Source organism: Lepisosteus platostomus, chromosome 14 (assembly GCF_059453375.1).
Source record: "Lepisosteus platostomus isolate fLepPlt1 chromosome 14, fLepPlt1.hap1, whole genome shotgun sequence".
Taxonomy (NCBI): Eukaryota; Metazoa; Chordata; class Actinopteri; order Semionotiformes; family Lepisosteidae; genus Lepisosteus; species Lepisosteus platostomus.
This window is the reverse complement of record NC_142624.1, coordinates 39,776,906-39,793,034: the sequence shown is the minus strand read 5'-3', so window position 1 is coordinate 39,793,034 and position 16,129 is coordinate 39,776,906. Positions and strand designations below refer to the sequence as shown.

General features: G+C 35.9%; 1 long non-coding RNA gene across 1 annotated transcript in view; it reads right to left on the bottom strand.

The window, feature by feature from the left end:
• Window positions 1–16,129, bottom strand: part of LOC148649495 (uncharacterized) — an 18,234-nt gene extending 2,105 nt beyond the window's left edge. Inside the window, exons 1-2 of the long non-coding RNA XR_015926374.1 lie at window positions 15,946–16,129; window positions 15,376–15,471 (exon numbers count right to left, since the gene is read on the bottom strand). This is a non-coding gene — a long non-coding RNA (uncharacterized LOC148649495). The remainder of the gene's footprint in view (window positions 1–15,375; window positions 15,472–15,945) is intronic.

Sequence of the window (16,129 nt, the reverse complement as noted above, 5' to 3'; positions counted from 1 at the left end):
TACTGTGCAATTTCTCTTGTAATTCACTTGCACACTCTGTAGGTGTATCTGGTGTGTGGTGTCTCCCTCTTACTCTTTCTTATACTGTCTTGTGGTGACTGTCTTCGATTTCACAGGGAAGTTCAGAGGCGAACTTAAACTTCCACAAACCTTAAGAAGTTAAAGAAAGCTGAAAACAATACAAGTATGCTGTTGTGTCAAGTGCTGTGCTGGGGCTTTATCGTGTGTTAGAAAGAACAGTCCAGGTCAACATTGTGAAAAGATGTTGGATCGTGTTCAGCAGTCATTGCGCACTCTATCATGTTCACTGCCATGGGCCCTCAGAAGCACTAGTTGCAATATTCTGTTGCAAGAAAACACCCTGGCAAAACAACATTAATTGTGTTTGATCTGTGGGAGAAAGTCTCATTTAAATTACACAAACATTTGAGACAAAATGAGTAAATACTCGGCATGAACATACAGAACAGGATACCACCACAGTCATTTTATTTTCTTCTTCAACAGTGCCACAGTGAATCACCCTGAAAACATGAACATTTTCGTATCACAGCAGCGTCTTTCCCTTTACAATGGCTGACTTGTCAAGAGAACTTAAAAAAATGAACATACTAATTTGTGATAATTTGTCATCACAGCTATGTTTTGGCCTTTTTTGTTATTTAATATCACTGGTAGTTGGCACCATCCTGGTTTTGCACACCACAATAATAAAAAACACATTGCACAAGCAGATGGGCGATAACTTTATTTTAAACCCAACTGCTAGACATTAGACCACACCCACTTCCACATCTTCACTTCAAGACTTCCTCTCCTCCTTGTACAAATGAAATTGCCTAAATATAATGTTCATATCTGACGGTTCAACATATTATTATAGTTTTATTTCAAAACAGACTAATGTGGGATACAGAACATTATGTGTTTGAGTAACAGAAGTGTGAAAAATGTGATTTTAGAAAATCTGATGTGTTTCCATATCCTTGACCAGCTCGGATGATGCCAAAACAGACTTTTAGTACTTGTTGACTAATAATAACTTTCTTGTAACTAAGAAAATGACTCATAAATTAGCTAATCAGTTTTTCACACATATTCATTTAGGTCCCAGATGCTCCACCTGTGCCCTCTGGTCAGGCAAATTAAATGTTTATGTTTCGACACCTTTGGCAACAATCAGGATTAGTATTATCTGTCATTGATTGCCAGATCACCATGAAACCCACAATGCCTGCACTCCTATCACTAAAATAGAAGTGTCTAAACAAAAACAATATGAAATTGAGGAATGGGTAATGTTCATGTGTTGAGCTACTGTATGTACTGTATTTGGCACTATTCTCTCCTAATCCCCTGATATTCTGTAACTCTCTGTTGTTTCTCAGTTAACACTGTCGGTTCTTGAAAATGAAGGTGTCTTAACAGGGATCACTGCAGTGAAGGAAACTATTCTGAAGAGCTGGTTGGAGTTTCTGGGATATCTACATGATCTTTTGTTTTTAGAAAGGCCCACTTCTCAGTTTGATTTAGTCTTTATCACTATATGGGTAGCTTGGAACACTGCTATGGTAAAGTATCCCAGATTAAATTATGGTTTTATATTCATTAAAAAAGGAGAAAGTAAGAATGGGCACAAGAACTGATAGTCTTCAAAGAAATCCAGGAGACAGTTTTCAGGTAAAGTGTGAAAGGTTGAATAATTAGCTGATCAGTGACAGCTGAGTGATATATATATAAAGAACAAATATAGAACAGTATATTTATGCATACATAATATAATAATAATATGCATAATATGCATACAATACAGTATATATGTATTGTATGCATATTATGGAGAAGAACAGACTTTTGCGCATTCTCAGAACTGACACACTGAACAACCTGTGAGCTCCAGATACATGAATATTTTTAGCAGCTTTTCTGATTCATATATCTGAATATGATGGGAAATCAGAAAAAGTTGAAAAAAGTCATTTATCAATGAACATGGTAGTACGAAGGTAAAGTCCTTACCATGTGTGAGAAGATATATCAGAGATTAGCCTGTGCAGCAATGAATCCATCGGTAAAGATTCATGGCTGAGACACAGTGACCTGCCCAGCACTGATTCCTCTGACATAACAGTTTGAACCGAACTCCCGCTTTTCTCACTGTGTCCTACAAACCCGGGCTTAGGTAAGGCTGCAATGGAGGCTTTGCTGAGCAATTCCTTGCCTTTTACATCCCATTAGCCCTTACTCTCTCTCTCATGTAATGAATATACAATAATTATTGCGGTTTATGCATATATACGTCATTTTGCATACCATTACCTAACTGTGCAATCACCACAATGTCTTATCCTGTCAGATCTCAGAAGCCAAACAATGCCAGGCCTGACTGGTACTCAAACAGGAGAGCTCTAAAGAAATCCAGGTTCTCCTGTAAGTGTTAATGTCTCACCTCTCCACCAGATTTATTCTTTAATCAACTTAAAATGATTAATTCAGTTACTGTATATCAATATCCTCCCACATGTTATGTTTAATGTGTTGGTAAGGTTAAACTGAGTTGAAGAGCAAAGTACGACTCCTGTATGATGATTGTGTATGTTGGTGCATATGGATTTGGTACCACAGATACCGACACACAAACATGTGCATTTCCATTCACACATAAACAACATTTATCTAAAATATGATCTAAAAACCAATTGATACAAATGCCAATTGCTCTGGATAAAAGCCAGTCAAACAAATTAATAGCAATAATAGATGTGAGAATTATTTCTAAAGGAACATCTCATTTATTCATTAAAAACAGTGGCACTGGAATTAGGATATCCATAATTTCTAAATAAGACATTACATGTTTATTTCATTTTGTCAGTTTTGTTATTAGTGTGAAATGCAAATTGATACAAGAGGACATTACATTCAGAGTGGCACTTACCAGCAATACATAAAAAAATGGGTTGTCTATCTACCAATGTGTTAGTGTATATTTAACTGTCTTACAGAGCCTGTCTGGTTTATGGCCTGTTCTAGAGAATGCAGATGCTATGAATCATGGGAACGAATATTAATGAGCAGATTCTTAGTGCTGAGGAGGTAAGACCATGGAAAGAGATGTCTGAGTCCTAATAAGGGTGACTGTATATGTCATTTGCTGCTAACTTTGGCTTCTTTCTATATGCTAAAGGAGGAGTTAGAGCTCTGTTTAAACAGTTCCTCTCCCCTTAGCATTGTAAAAAGGCTCATTAATATATATCACTATTTGTTTGCAGGAGTATTACAATGTGTTTCCTCTGTTCTTCATTTAAATGTGCTGTATCTTTTGTCCCTCCATGGACAGTATTGAAGAGTTTCGCTGGTGTGTGTATCTGTTCCTTTCATTGTCAGAGGGGTTAGTTTACAGAAAACGACTTCATTCAGGGCTAAAGAAAACAAACAACGTTATCAAACCCGACACTTAAATTTGTTTTTGTACATTTGGGATCCCAGGCGCTCGGTTGCTCTGAAAGGTAAATAATCACCCCTCCCTTGCCTTCACCCTTCCCTCCTCTTCTGCCTTGAGTAGCTCTCTCTCTCTGAAGCTTTCCACTTCGCTGGGCCTTAGGTAGGTCTGCTAAGAGCCAGATTGTTTCAGTTAACATGAGCAATGAACCGGCTGTTTTACCTGAATATCTGGGACAATAGCCAGCATCATTTCCCAACATTTTACTCAGAGGCACACAGCCTATAAAGCTGTCAGTGTTCTTGTAGGCCAAGTCACCTTTGCCATGGTTTTACCAGCTAGTCCTTCTTTAGGAGCAATATTGCAGCTTATTGGATCAGGGTAAGGAATCTCTTATAATAAGAAACATTTTGAAATAACAAGTATCTTGGATCATGCTGCATTCACTTGGACATATGAATGCTCTTGTAATTCTATCTCTCTGCCATCGCTTAAATATATACATATCCTTCTTTTTTTAATATCTCAGATTTATCCAGGTGAGAAAAGGCTATAAATCTCTTTTCACACAACTAAAACAAAGGAGTGTTATAAAGAGATTTTCCTTGTACGGAGCCAGAAACTCAATTTAAAAAACACTTCTGCAATATTGGGTAGCACTACAACTTTGGTGTTTATTTTCTCCCCATAGAAACTATCTAATAATAATGTGAAACTTAATGAACACGTAGAGTTTATTTTCTGGCTGTGAAATATGAATACAAGGGATCTTTGTTGAAATATTAATATATTACCACTTCTTAAAGGGCAAATTTGATACAAATCAGAGTAAAGCACGTTATATACCCTGAGGCTGAGCGTTCCATTCGGGTTGCATTCCTCTTGTTTACAATTGGAATGACAATCCAAATTCTGTGATATTAAACAAAGCAATAATTCATACTTTTTTGCCATTTTTACTTCAGGCCCACTGCAGGCACAGACTCTGTACAGGGCGCTACTTGTGATGGTCAGGAATGATTTCGAACTGCAACATTGGTGCTTCATCATGATCAATGCATATGACACTCAAGCACGCAATTTAACACAAGCAAACGAAAAACAGGAAAACAGATGTCTGAACATGACTTTGATCTGCGACTTGCCCAAATGTTTTATGCCGCTACATGATTCCTGCAACCGTTGTGCCATCTTTTGCTTGTCTCCTGTCACCCTCACAGCACTGGCACACCATTATTGTGTTCAGACTAAATTCTTCGACACCATTTCCTCAAAGACATTTCTGCCAAGGGCTTAGATATAGACACACCTTTCTTTCACTAAAAGTAGGAGAAAGATAACTTGAGAGGAAGTGGAAAACCCTGTGTTTGTACTAATAATTGTGACATCAGGCAGGGGATTGTACACGAGGGAAGCATATGAAATCCTCTGACTTCCTATGTACCTAATTGTTTTGAATACAGACCCTACTTTGTTTAAAGATCACAGTAATCTCAAGACTAGCTATATGCACTCTATAGATGTCTTTTCATTTTAGCTCCTGTCAGTCCGAGGTACCGATCGCAGAGAAAAAAAAGAGCTCATATGTTGATAACTGGTGGATTGAAGACAGTTGAAGTGTTAAAGTTTTGTATGGAAGAAGACAATGGGGTGGAATGATCTCTCTGTGTATTGCTGTAATTATAAGAAAATATTTGATCATATTCCTATGGAAAAAAGACATGTTAAACATTAAGACTGTATCATATTTTTTTATGAATAAATAAAAATCAACCGATCTCAAAGGTGTGTCTTACCTACTGTTTTTATTAAGGCTTTTAATAAAAGATCAAAAGAACCCCAGTTCTGGCCAATAGGAGTGCAGCTCAAAGGTATAAATTGGGTCCTGAAGACAATTTGTTACCAGCATTTGTCACACTAACACCCCTCTCTCCTCTCCTGCTCCAGCAGGCAGCGGCCTGTTGGTTTATAAGGGGTTCAGACTTCCTGTTTCATCTGGCCAGCTGTCCCCCCCTCACACCCAATGGGTTAAATACTGTATATGCTTGTTGATTATCACAGGCACATTATGAGGGTATGTATCCCATTATGAAGGATGCATTGTAAACTCTGCATCCAACAGTAAAAGAGTATCAGGGTTTATTCGTTTTCATTTTTTTATTTTCTATGGGACTGTTTTCTCAAGTCTAGTGACCTGTCTTCCTTTAGGATGATGCTTAAATGCATTCATACATACAATAGCTGTTTAATTGTATTAAATAATCAATAATGCATATTATTTTGTGGTTTGTGCAGTATGGAGTGGTCTGGTTTTTATGAGGAAGCTTGAATGCAAGCAGCCATTAACAATCCAATTTAAAATTCTAGTCAGAGTGATTAAGAAAATTCTGATTAGCTGTGACAAGCTGTGAAGTTTAAAGTACTACTCTGATCAGTGTATACTCACAATATACTCACAATACCTATATCAGAATAATCTGCTTGATGTGTCGGGAGTGAAATAGCACATAGTTTAGATGGATCATAGATCTTCGTGTCAACAGCTCTCATCTTTTGTGATGTGCCCATCTTTCATCCAGTGCCCGAGACATGTTGATTCTTCTCTTCCTACTGTACATACAGTAGAGCTCTGAGTTCATACAAATGAGTACAAATCAGCAGTGTCTCTCTTCCTTATGAAATTTTGCTTTAGCAAATTCTAAACTACGTCCCCATTCCATTACCTCTGGGGGGTATGAGATAGAAGTAAATGTAAGGTCATGGTTGTGCGCATTCAGGTTAAAGGATAATGCAGACTTTACATCATATTCCAATGGTCTCTTTCACAATGCACAGTAGGATCAAGTCAAGTTACTTCACACTTTAATATTTGTTGATCTTTTCTTATTCTGATATGTCTGGTTTGATTAAGATCCCTTATGCGTGTCCTATAATATTGCTTCAATCATAAGTTTAGATCATGACATAATGCAACAGGATACCCCCAATAGTATAATTTCAGAATCTGAAAAAACATATATCACAAACCTGTACAAATTGCTGCAAAGTGCAGATGTCATGGTATTTTCAAAAGAGATTAATCAGATATCTTTGGCACCTGGAGAGAAGGAAAATTGGCTTTTGATTTTGCACATACTGTACTTCTATAGCCATGCCACAGTCTTTTTAATGTGCCTTTTTTTTCTACATTGTTTTCCTTGGTTTCCAGTTCAAGACATTGGAGCGTCTGAAGAACTAGAGCTGTCATTGGACCGCCTTCCTGGAACACCATAGCAGAAACAGAGATACCATGAATGATTGGTTGTTTCTGCAGAATATCTTTATTTTTCATCCAAATTGTCAAAAACCTTTTTTGTTTTTGGCAGGGCTTCATATTCACAGTCATCTAATAATGGGTGAGAATTTAAATAGTGCTTAAGTAGGAACCACACAACAGCAACTCGTTCTCCCTATACCCAAGCAGTTACCTCCTCCTGCTACAAGGGAAAGCTATTAATAATACTGAGGTTATCAGAAAGACGTACTTTCTTACAACCTTGTTTTCCTAATAATATCTAGTAACTTCCAAGTTATTAACAGGATCCCATATAAAAGTATGTGGAAACACAGTTGAAACTGCAGCTCTTATTTTCCTAACATGATAGCTCCTGCTTTCTTTATGGCTTATCCAGGATATTATTTTTAAAAATGCATTTTTGTCTGTTTTGGTGAAAAGGGTTAAAACTGAAGTCTGAAGTTTTCTAAATATTTTGTATTTGCTTTTGCCACCAATGATTACAGAGCAATAAAAAAAAAATTGTTGCTTAACTTGTCTGAACTGTTGGCAGATTGAGGGAAACAGGTGAAATACAGCTGCATTTTGACAGAAACCCAAAGTTACTTGTTTGTTGTACTCAGTCAGTCATTCACATTCTAGGTTTTTGACATTGGATACATTACCACTATAGAGTCAGTTTCAGCATTGAATGCTCAGGTCTCATGGAGTATCAACATGCAGAAAGTGATTTGATTCTCAGTATTCCCTCGGAAAGACAATGGACAATTTTAGATATTTGTAATTTACATAAAACATATCTATGGAGTACATACACATTACAATTTTACTTTTATGTTACCACCCTGTTTTGAAGGATACTGAACACACATTGTTAGGGGAAGTGGATGAGAGTGTACGCACAGGTTCAGGAAATGAGCAAGAGAGATTGCAGAGGTTAGGGGCTAATCTGAGTTAACATTATAGGTGTGGTTCAACTGTATTTGTCATCACAGAATCTGCAGATGACAAAATTATGCTCAGCAAGTATGAAATATGCTAGCAAATGTTAAAAAGGGGAAACCCATAGCTAAATTATACTGTTTTTCTTCCAGTGTCACAATAAAACTACACTCTGGCTAAATTCATTTTGCAGGTTAACGAAAATGTCAAAAACTGACAAGCTTTAAAAAATTTGTCTTCAGCTTCTTATCATGGAACTGCATTTTATCGGATTTCTCATCCCAGGTGGTGGTATCTCCCCAAAATATATCAACTGACATGTTTTTATTAACTCCAAACATGATAAAAATCATTAGAAGTTTAGAACATGAAGTAAGTTTCTATTACCGGATAACTGATCCGTGTGTGCAATTAGGCACATGATAACCAATTGTGTTTTTGTCTGTTTTCAGAATAACCATGTTTTTATACAGTATGGCACGTGTGTGAAGACCAAAAAGGCTTAAGGTATGGGGTCAAAGCAGCTTTCAGTTTTTTAGAATTGTCAAGTGTGGCCACATTATTGAGAAAGCATCCATTCATTCTGTTTTCCAAAGATTGTTTTTAATTTCTCTGCCTTCTAATTAGCAAGCACACATAACCTGCTATTTGCTCTAGAAAATACAAAAGAGATTACCCCCTTTCCAGTCAGAGTTAAAGACAGTACCAGCCAATTAAAGCACAATTTGATGAAAAGGAGAATTTGTCTCTGGTTCTAATGCTGCTACTAGTCATTTTATTTGAATCAGAGGCCTTTCAACAGTCTTTAGACTGTAGTAGTGCTATTAACAAGTAATACATTAACAGGATCAGTTTATTACGATAGAAGTGAATCACTCATCTACATAATTAACATTGTGTTTTATTCTTTTAAGTCAAGATGCATTTTGTCATTGTTTTAAAGAGAAGCCACTGTCCCCCAACCGACAGACAAACACATGCAATGTTCTGCAAATTATCAAGATTTCACGTTTGAATTCATACCAGTTTAGCCCACATCTCAACCAATATTGGGATGGTAAATAACACAGAGCAGAATGGTGAAGACAAAACCCATTTTATTCCAATTCTCTGTCTTTTATCTTTTGAAAGTCAAAGTTTGTTCCAAAATCTTCCTACTTATTAATTAAAAGATTTGTGTATAATTCTAGAGAAATTTGTGGTCAAACAACATCTAATCTTTCCTTAATTAAAGATAGTAGCCCTCATATTAGGATATCCATATTTCCTAATAAGACATTAACTACAAACTGGCACAACAGGGGTTGTCAATATACCCACGCATCATGTTCTTTCTTCCTATCTGTATAGCGTACATGCATTCTGACACACAGTCATTGTGTTAAGAATTAATCAGCAATAATGATTCTAACTCTTATATGATCAGAGTTTAAAAGACAGGATTGAATGGACTGTTACTAATACTATTAATTTGGACACAGCAGAAAGTAGCACTAATTGGAAACATCAGAAATTGTTTATTCTACTCATGTGAACTTTTGAGGACTATGATACATGACAATGATACGTTTCTTTTAACAGTTAAGAATTATCAGCAATGTGACCTAAGCAGTTAATGCTTGTTATCAGCAAGTAAAAATGGTAAATGGTAAAAAGCTATTTTTTTCAAAAAACAAGGCTCTCTTAAAATATTTTTTTCATCCCCCTGTTTAATGCTAAAACTAACAACCCTATTTTAAAATGATATGTTTGTGTAATCCAGTTCAGATTTTAATTAGCATTACCATGCACAGGTAAAGATAATTTTTATTCTGGGTTTATTTAGTGATTTAAAAAGAAGCAGTTGCTTACTCTTTTTTTTATCATTTCACAGTCTACATCTCAATTTCAGTTTTGATCTTGAAATGCTAATTATTCAGATTACTCTTTATTACTACAAATTTTAATATTATTTGAAACATTTTAAAGGTCGTATAGTAACTGTCATAAAATTGAAACATACAAAGCATTATTCATAGAAAAAGATGGTCCATATCATCCCAAACACCATAAAGCAAAGTTAAAAGTGCAAATGAGAAACCATGTCTGATTTGTGTGCTGTAGTGCTGGATTGGGGAATTCAATCTGACTGAAAGGCAAAGAGAGACAACATTATTGTTCTCAGAAAGGGGCTTGAAGAAAAAGTAGATGAATTATCTCACACATCTGTAAAATAAAGAAAACACATTTGGCACTACCATTGCTGAAGTTGTGAGTGTATGTGCAATCACAAGCACTTTGCAGCTCATACAGTAATGTAATCTGACCATGACCTGACCTGTTCTTGCCTATGACCACGTCATACCTGTTTCACCAACATGCGGCTGCACTGTACCAGGAACTGTATTCAACGGCATTTGGGAGCCATGTATTTTGCCTACAGTATTTACTATATGTCATATTTAACATTTTTAAAAAAATTTACATTCTTAATGTTATATACTGTACACAGGCTGCTTCAGTGAAGTAACAACTCGGTTAATAATTCAGAGTTGTTTTATGAAATACACAGGAGATAAAACTGAAATACAACTCAAGCTCACAATCAGAGGTAAAACATGAAAATTTCAATCTTACTTCAGCAACATGCATATGATACATTTGGTTTCAAGAATTACATACAATGAAACATAAAGTTCTGATAAATAATAAATACCTGGTTCATGACAATAAATTTAGTGTTAATGCATAATGTTTCAGATATTTAGTGGATCCAGCTTATTTCATTTTGAATTAAGTGTGTGGTTTGCATAAACAACAAACCATACTGTTTAGCAGTTCACTTATTTTATCACCGCAAAATATCGTTGCTTTCAAATCACTTGCCAGAGGTCATTTTCCTGCTGTTGTAGCACAGTCCCACGGCTACTCCTGCACAGATACTCACACCAAAGCTCCATACAAGAACATATTGTCTTGGCCTGATAATAGAGAGACTGACACTGGGTGTCGATGGATATCTCAAAATTGTGAGAGCTGCTGAGTATGCAAATAATGGTAACCAAAGGGGAACCTACAGTGGTTTAAGTGGAACTAGAATAACTTTTATTTTAGGGTAACTTGCAATTTGCCATTTAAAAGGCGCTGGGACAGGTCACACGAGAGCTGATGGTAATCATTGCACTGATGAACTTGACCCCAGCAATTTTAACTCATGTCCTTTCATCTGACAGAAACTCACATCATATAGAAAATGAATCTGACAAATGGGAAAGTGTATATTCAAGAATTATGCAAGTGTGGTTAAAGTTCAAATGCCATTGCAAAGGCAGTATCTTCTTTACTTCTAGGAAGTAGGAGAAAAAAATAAGAAATGGTAAGCTCAATAAATAGAAAACACATTTTTCTATTTATTAAACATGGGCATCTACTGTACATTTCACCTTTTTAAAACTTTACATCTTGTATATATCCTGTTTATGTATGGGAAAAGCCCTGTTGATCTGTGGATTCCATATCATTATTTAAATACCTTTAGCTTTGAGGTTTAATACAATATGTGCATTATTGAGTAAATATAGAACTTTCTTTGCTCATATTTTGTGGACCAGATTTTTCTTGGCATGGCTTACTAGATTGGTTTTCATGGTCTCTAATTTGTTTTATCACTCTCTGTATTTATCATTCTCTTTATTTTTTGTTAGTACTCTAATCATAACGTGAGACATCATACAGTAGTTTTAGTATGCTTGTGGAAATTGCTATTAGATTACAATGTGAAAGTTGAACAAAGGTTCTTTAAAATCAGCACTGAAAATGATGTACATAAAACCAATCTATTTGTGTTTGTGGCTTACATATGAAGGCCGCTTATATCTATCCACATTTCAGAAGGTTTCTGCAGGTTTCCTTTTTATTGAGAAAGGAACTGAGCCATTACATGGTAACACTTCTAATTTATGTGCTTTCGATATTGAAGTCTAATTGCAGCTTTTATAAAGTTTGCTTTCTCCTAGGGATTTTCAGTGTTACTCTCAGCCAGTCAGAGAGGTCTGGGAAGGACTGAGCCCAGGCCGAGCGAGCAGCTCCCAATGTGATTCCAGGCCTGACAGGGGGATTATAGAAAACAGATGACTTACGCTTCTAATTTGTGGGCTTAAATTGCAAACAGAATTTCAGGAGTCGAGTGGAGTAATAAATAGCAATAGAGGAAGCCACACACAGCCAAATCAGTATGTGGTGGTTGTAGGTTAAACTAAATGGGAAGAGACAGGTTATGATGGTTTAGTGTATTAAAGCAAAAAAAAAAGTCTTATATTACTAGTGTCGTGCAAGGTAAGGTATTGCAGTATGGTGGACAGTGTTGTGATGTGCACACTCTACAAAGACCATATTTATTGCGATAAAAAAGCATGGCAGAGGTAATACCCATTGACTGGAAAATTGCTAATTTATGACCTATCGATAAAAAGGGTGAACATAAGAACATAGTAAAGGTCACAGAAAAGGAAGCCGTTTGCCCCATTTAACCTGTTAGTTATAGTTAATAGCTAAGTGATTCAAGGGTCTCATCCAGACTTTCCTTGTAAGGAAACAGCTCAGCTGTGTAGCTTGTCAGGGTAGGACATTCCCTTAAGCCCCAGAATCTATCTTGTTTTCTTCTCTGGACTGATTCCAGAGCAGCAGTATCTTTTTTACAACAAAAAGGCCAAAATTGTACAAAGTATTCTAACTGCCTAACAAGTGCATTGTCCATTTTCAATATAACAACATCGATTTTAATGATATATCCTAACATTTTGTTTGCCATTTTATTTACTTCCCCACATTATCTATAATATCTAAATGATGTGCCAATATAAACACCTAAACTGTGTTCACAAGTAGTGTATTCTAGCTCAGCATTTCCCATGTTGTATTTATATTTTTTTCTACAAGCAATTTAATGCTTTTCACTTATTTGGATTAAATATCATAGTGTTGAATTTTACAAAAGTCATTTGATTTTTATTGGCTGCTTCAATAGTCTTTGCCAAAGCTTCTTTTTGTATTCTTTGCAAACGTGACTAATGTACTACCTACACTATGTTCTAGATCATTGATAAACTGTAAATTAGGAAGAGCAGTGGTCCTTATACAGATCTGTGTGGTACTCCACTATTCACCAAACCAATTTAAAGTATACATCCCTTATCTGAATTCAGTTTTTATATTAACTCATTCTTATTTTACACACACACACTCTGCCAAATGTAAAAAGCATCAGACGTTTTATGGGCTATTTGCTTGTTTATCCCCTAATTGCCAAGTTTGCTAGAATCTCCTGTATCCTTTTTTTCCCAAATGCACAATTGTTAGACCTCCCTTGGATATTATAATTGAGGTCCCACTGATTGCTGCTTGTTCTGATGGCTGTCTGACTCGCATTGGCTTCAGGATGGGTTCATCCAGACTAGCAAAGCAAGCTGGCAAACTGCTTTATTAATAAGGGATAACACAATGTTAATTATACAGAAAAATCGGGTCAGACATTCAGTGAGCTGCTAGTCAGAAAAAGTGGATTTAACTTATTACTGCATGACTTGTATATACTGTACGACGACACAATTTAAGTGTTTTAACCAGGTGACGTAAAATGGACTTTGCTGTTCCCTGCACACCTCCTCAGGGTCGAAAGATGAAAAGAAAACCTGAGCCATTCAATAAATACATCAATTATAGGGTTACAATGTAAAAATGTCAAATCAGAGATAAAAAGGCCTATCCATCTATGATAGAATGAGTTAAAAAGACATATAGTTAGAAATGATTGGAATTCAAATATGAACTCTGTTTAATGGTAAAATGAAGAACAGTTTAAACAAACTTCTAATTCTGCTTTGTGTATATAATGTTAAAGGCAACAGCCACGGACAGCTGTTGGAGGTCTTGCAGGAAGGCTATACTATCTTTTCAGAATATTGACATTCTCTGAAATTATAGTAACACTGCTGTCTAAAGACTCCATAACACTGAAGTGGTCGTACCGTAGGTAGCTTGATAGACATTAGAAAGACAACTAAGAAAACAAATATGAAGGAAATGATGGTGATCATATTTCTATTTTGGGAGGTAGTATCGCCTATCCAGTCATCCATTTTCTAACTGCTTTATCCAATACAGGGTCATGGGAGAGGTGGAGACTATCCTAGCAAACAACAGCACGAGGCAGGAGGGAGGTAGTGTGTAATAAATGTATATAAAGAACGAGAGACCTCTCACTACAATTGAATGTGTAGACTACTTCCAAATTTGCAACATTTCAGAATATTACTGAGTGTGATTTGCGTTATAAAGGGTAACAAGGCCATCTTTGTAATGTACAGTTTATTCACATTATGAAGTTGCCCATCTTACCCGATGAAGCAATCTGATTGGCTTGTCATAAATAAGACTGTGTTTTGTTGTGATCTGACAATTCCAGATGCCTATTGACCAAGACTGAGAGCAGTTTCTAAAACATTTTCCATAAAGCTTCTTATCCAAGTTCATGAAAAACGTGATAAGTATTTCACAGGCAGGAGTTTTTAATGCATATGAAATGTTATAACTTTGCAAATAAACCTGTTACAGTAAGAGCTATCCTGAGGAAATACTGAACTCCCCTTACAATTTCTAATGTGACCAGAACACATTATATTAAAAAAGCAAATAACAAAAGACAGAATAAATTCAACTGTCATATATTAATATCTCCAAAAGACCTGTTATATAAACATCTCTCACTGTAAATATATCATCTACATAAAGAGCCACATGATATAAAATATCTGGCCTTACTGTCATTTAACAGTTCCCTAGCTGAAAAGCTGTATGACTAATCTGACTTTTTTACTGCTTGTTTCTTGTAATTGGTAGCAGATATGAAATTGTTCCTTTGTGTGTGAATTCAGAGTGCTTAGACCTGATCAGAAATACAGAAAAGAGACATTTCAGCTTTTAGAATACTTGTAAAAAGTTCCTGGATTGGGCCAGAATGTCATATATATAACATGTCACTTAAAAGTTAATCTAGCTGATTTTTCTTTTGAGTTACTGTGGTAGGAATATATAACAAATAAAAAATATCTTCAAATTATCTGTACTGTACACACAATACAGAAATACTTTTAAAGGTGCTGTTACATTCACTGAAGGTCTGAAAATTGTAGTCTTGGTGCTAATAATCCTTTTTTTATAAGCTTCAGAGCAAGATTGTTTCAGTAACCAAAGTCTTCAAACATACATACAAAAGTAAATATGACATTGACTAAGGCTACACGCATTATGGGGAACATATGAACAGCTGAAAGGAGACCACCTGTCTGTATTGGCCATTGATAGGTTTCTACAGGAATAGTAAAGCATTTTGCAAACCTTAAAACAATGGGTATTGACCTTTCTTAAAACTATAAACAGGCATGTATCTTTCATTGACAACATGAGCAATAGTCCCAGATTCATGAAATCATATCCTGTAGTTCCCCTACTTCCCTACAATGGACAGGAAATTATTGCAGGGGGACAGCTGGAGAGTAAATGGCACCTGTTAAGGGCTGGATTTAGTTACAGTATTGTTCATATAGGGCCAGATTCCCCTCTATCTGCAATTGCTGTAGTTCACACCTTCATTAAAGATCCAAGTACAAGATATTTTGCACTGATATTTTGTATTGGTACAGTATAACCGTGAGGACTGAATGGTGAAAGACAATGATACCTGTACATGTTCATGCTTGGCCCCTCCTTCAGGACAAATGGATGACCTGTAAGTCAAGCCAATCAGCCACGTAGAGAATCCCATGAAACCTTAACCCTGGAATTCACCACACAGATCCTCTTGTTAAACTGGAAGTCATTGCAAACGTTTGACATGCTCATTGTTAGCCTCCACACTCGATAACAGGCATGCTGAAAGTCTGCCTTAACTGCATGAAGTGAAACATTGAGAATGGATTTTTAATATCACCACAAATCTATTTCTCACCCGGTGCAAACTTGGTTAGAAAATGGATATACAATATTGCACTATATTTTAACACAAGATTAGGACATCTTCACTGCAGAGATGACAGATGTCTTTAGGTCTCTTATTTTCTTGCTCTTACAAAATATATCACATTTACACAATCCCTTAAATTTCTTTAAATTAACCTATTTTCAGAAAGCAAAATATATAAAAAATACATTTCTAATTATTTGTTTTATTATCTAAATTATGTTTGCTCTCTACACATAGTGTATGTAGTAAAACTGTCTTTCTAAAACCAGAAATATTGACTGCACTCACCTTCAGGATGTTGCTCTTGTTTTCTGTTTATTTTTTCTTCAAAAGCTACAATGTGAGGTTGGACCTTGAGGTATTATTTATAAGAGATTTAACTTTTACAAGACATACTGCAATTTACAAGAGTGTCCCACTTTATATATCTAGTACTAAGTAGCCTGTCCCATTACAGTGTTAGAGGATAGTC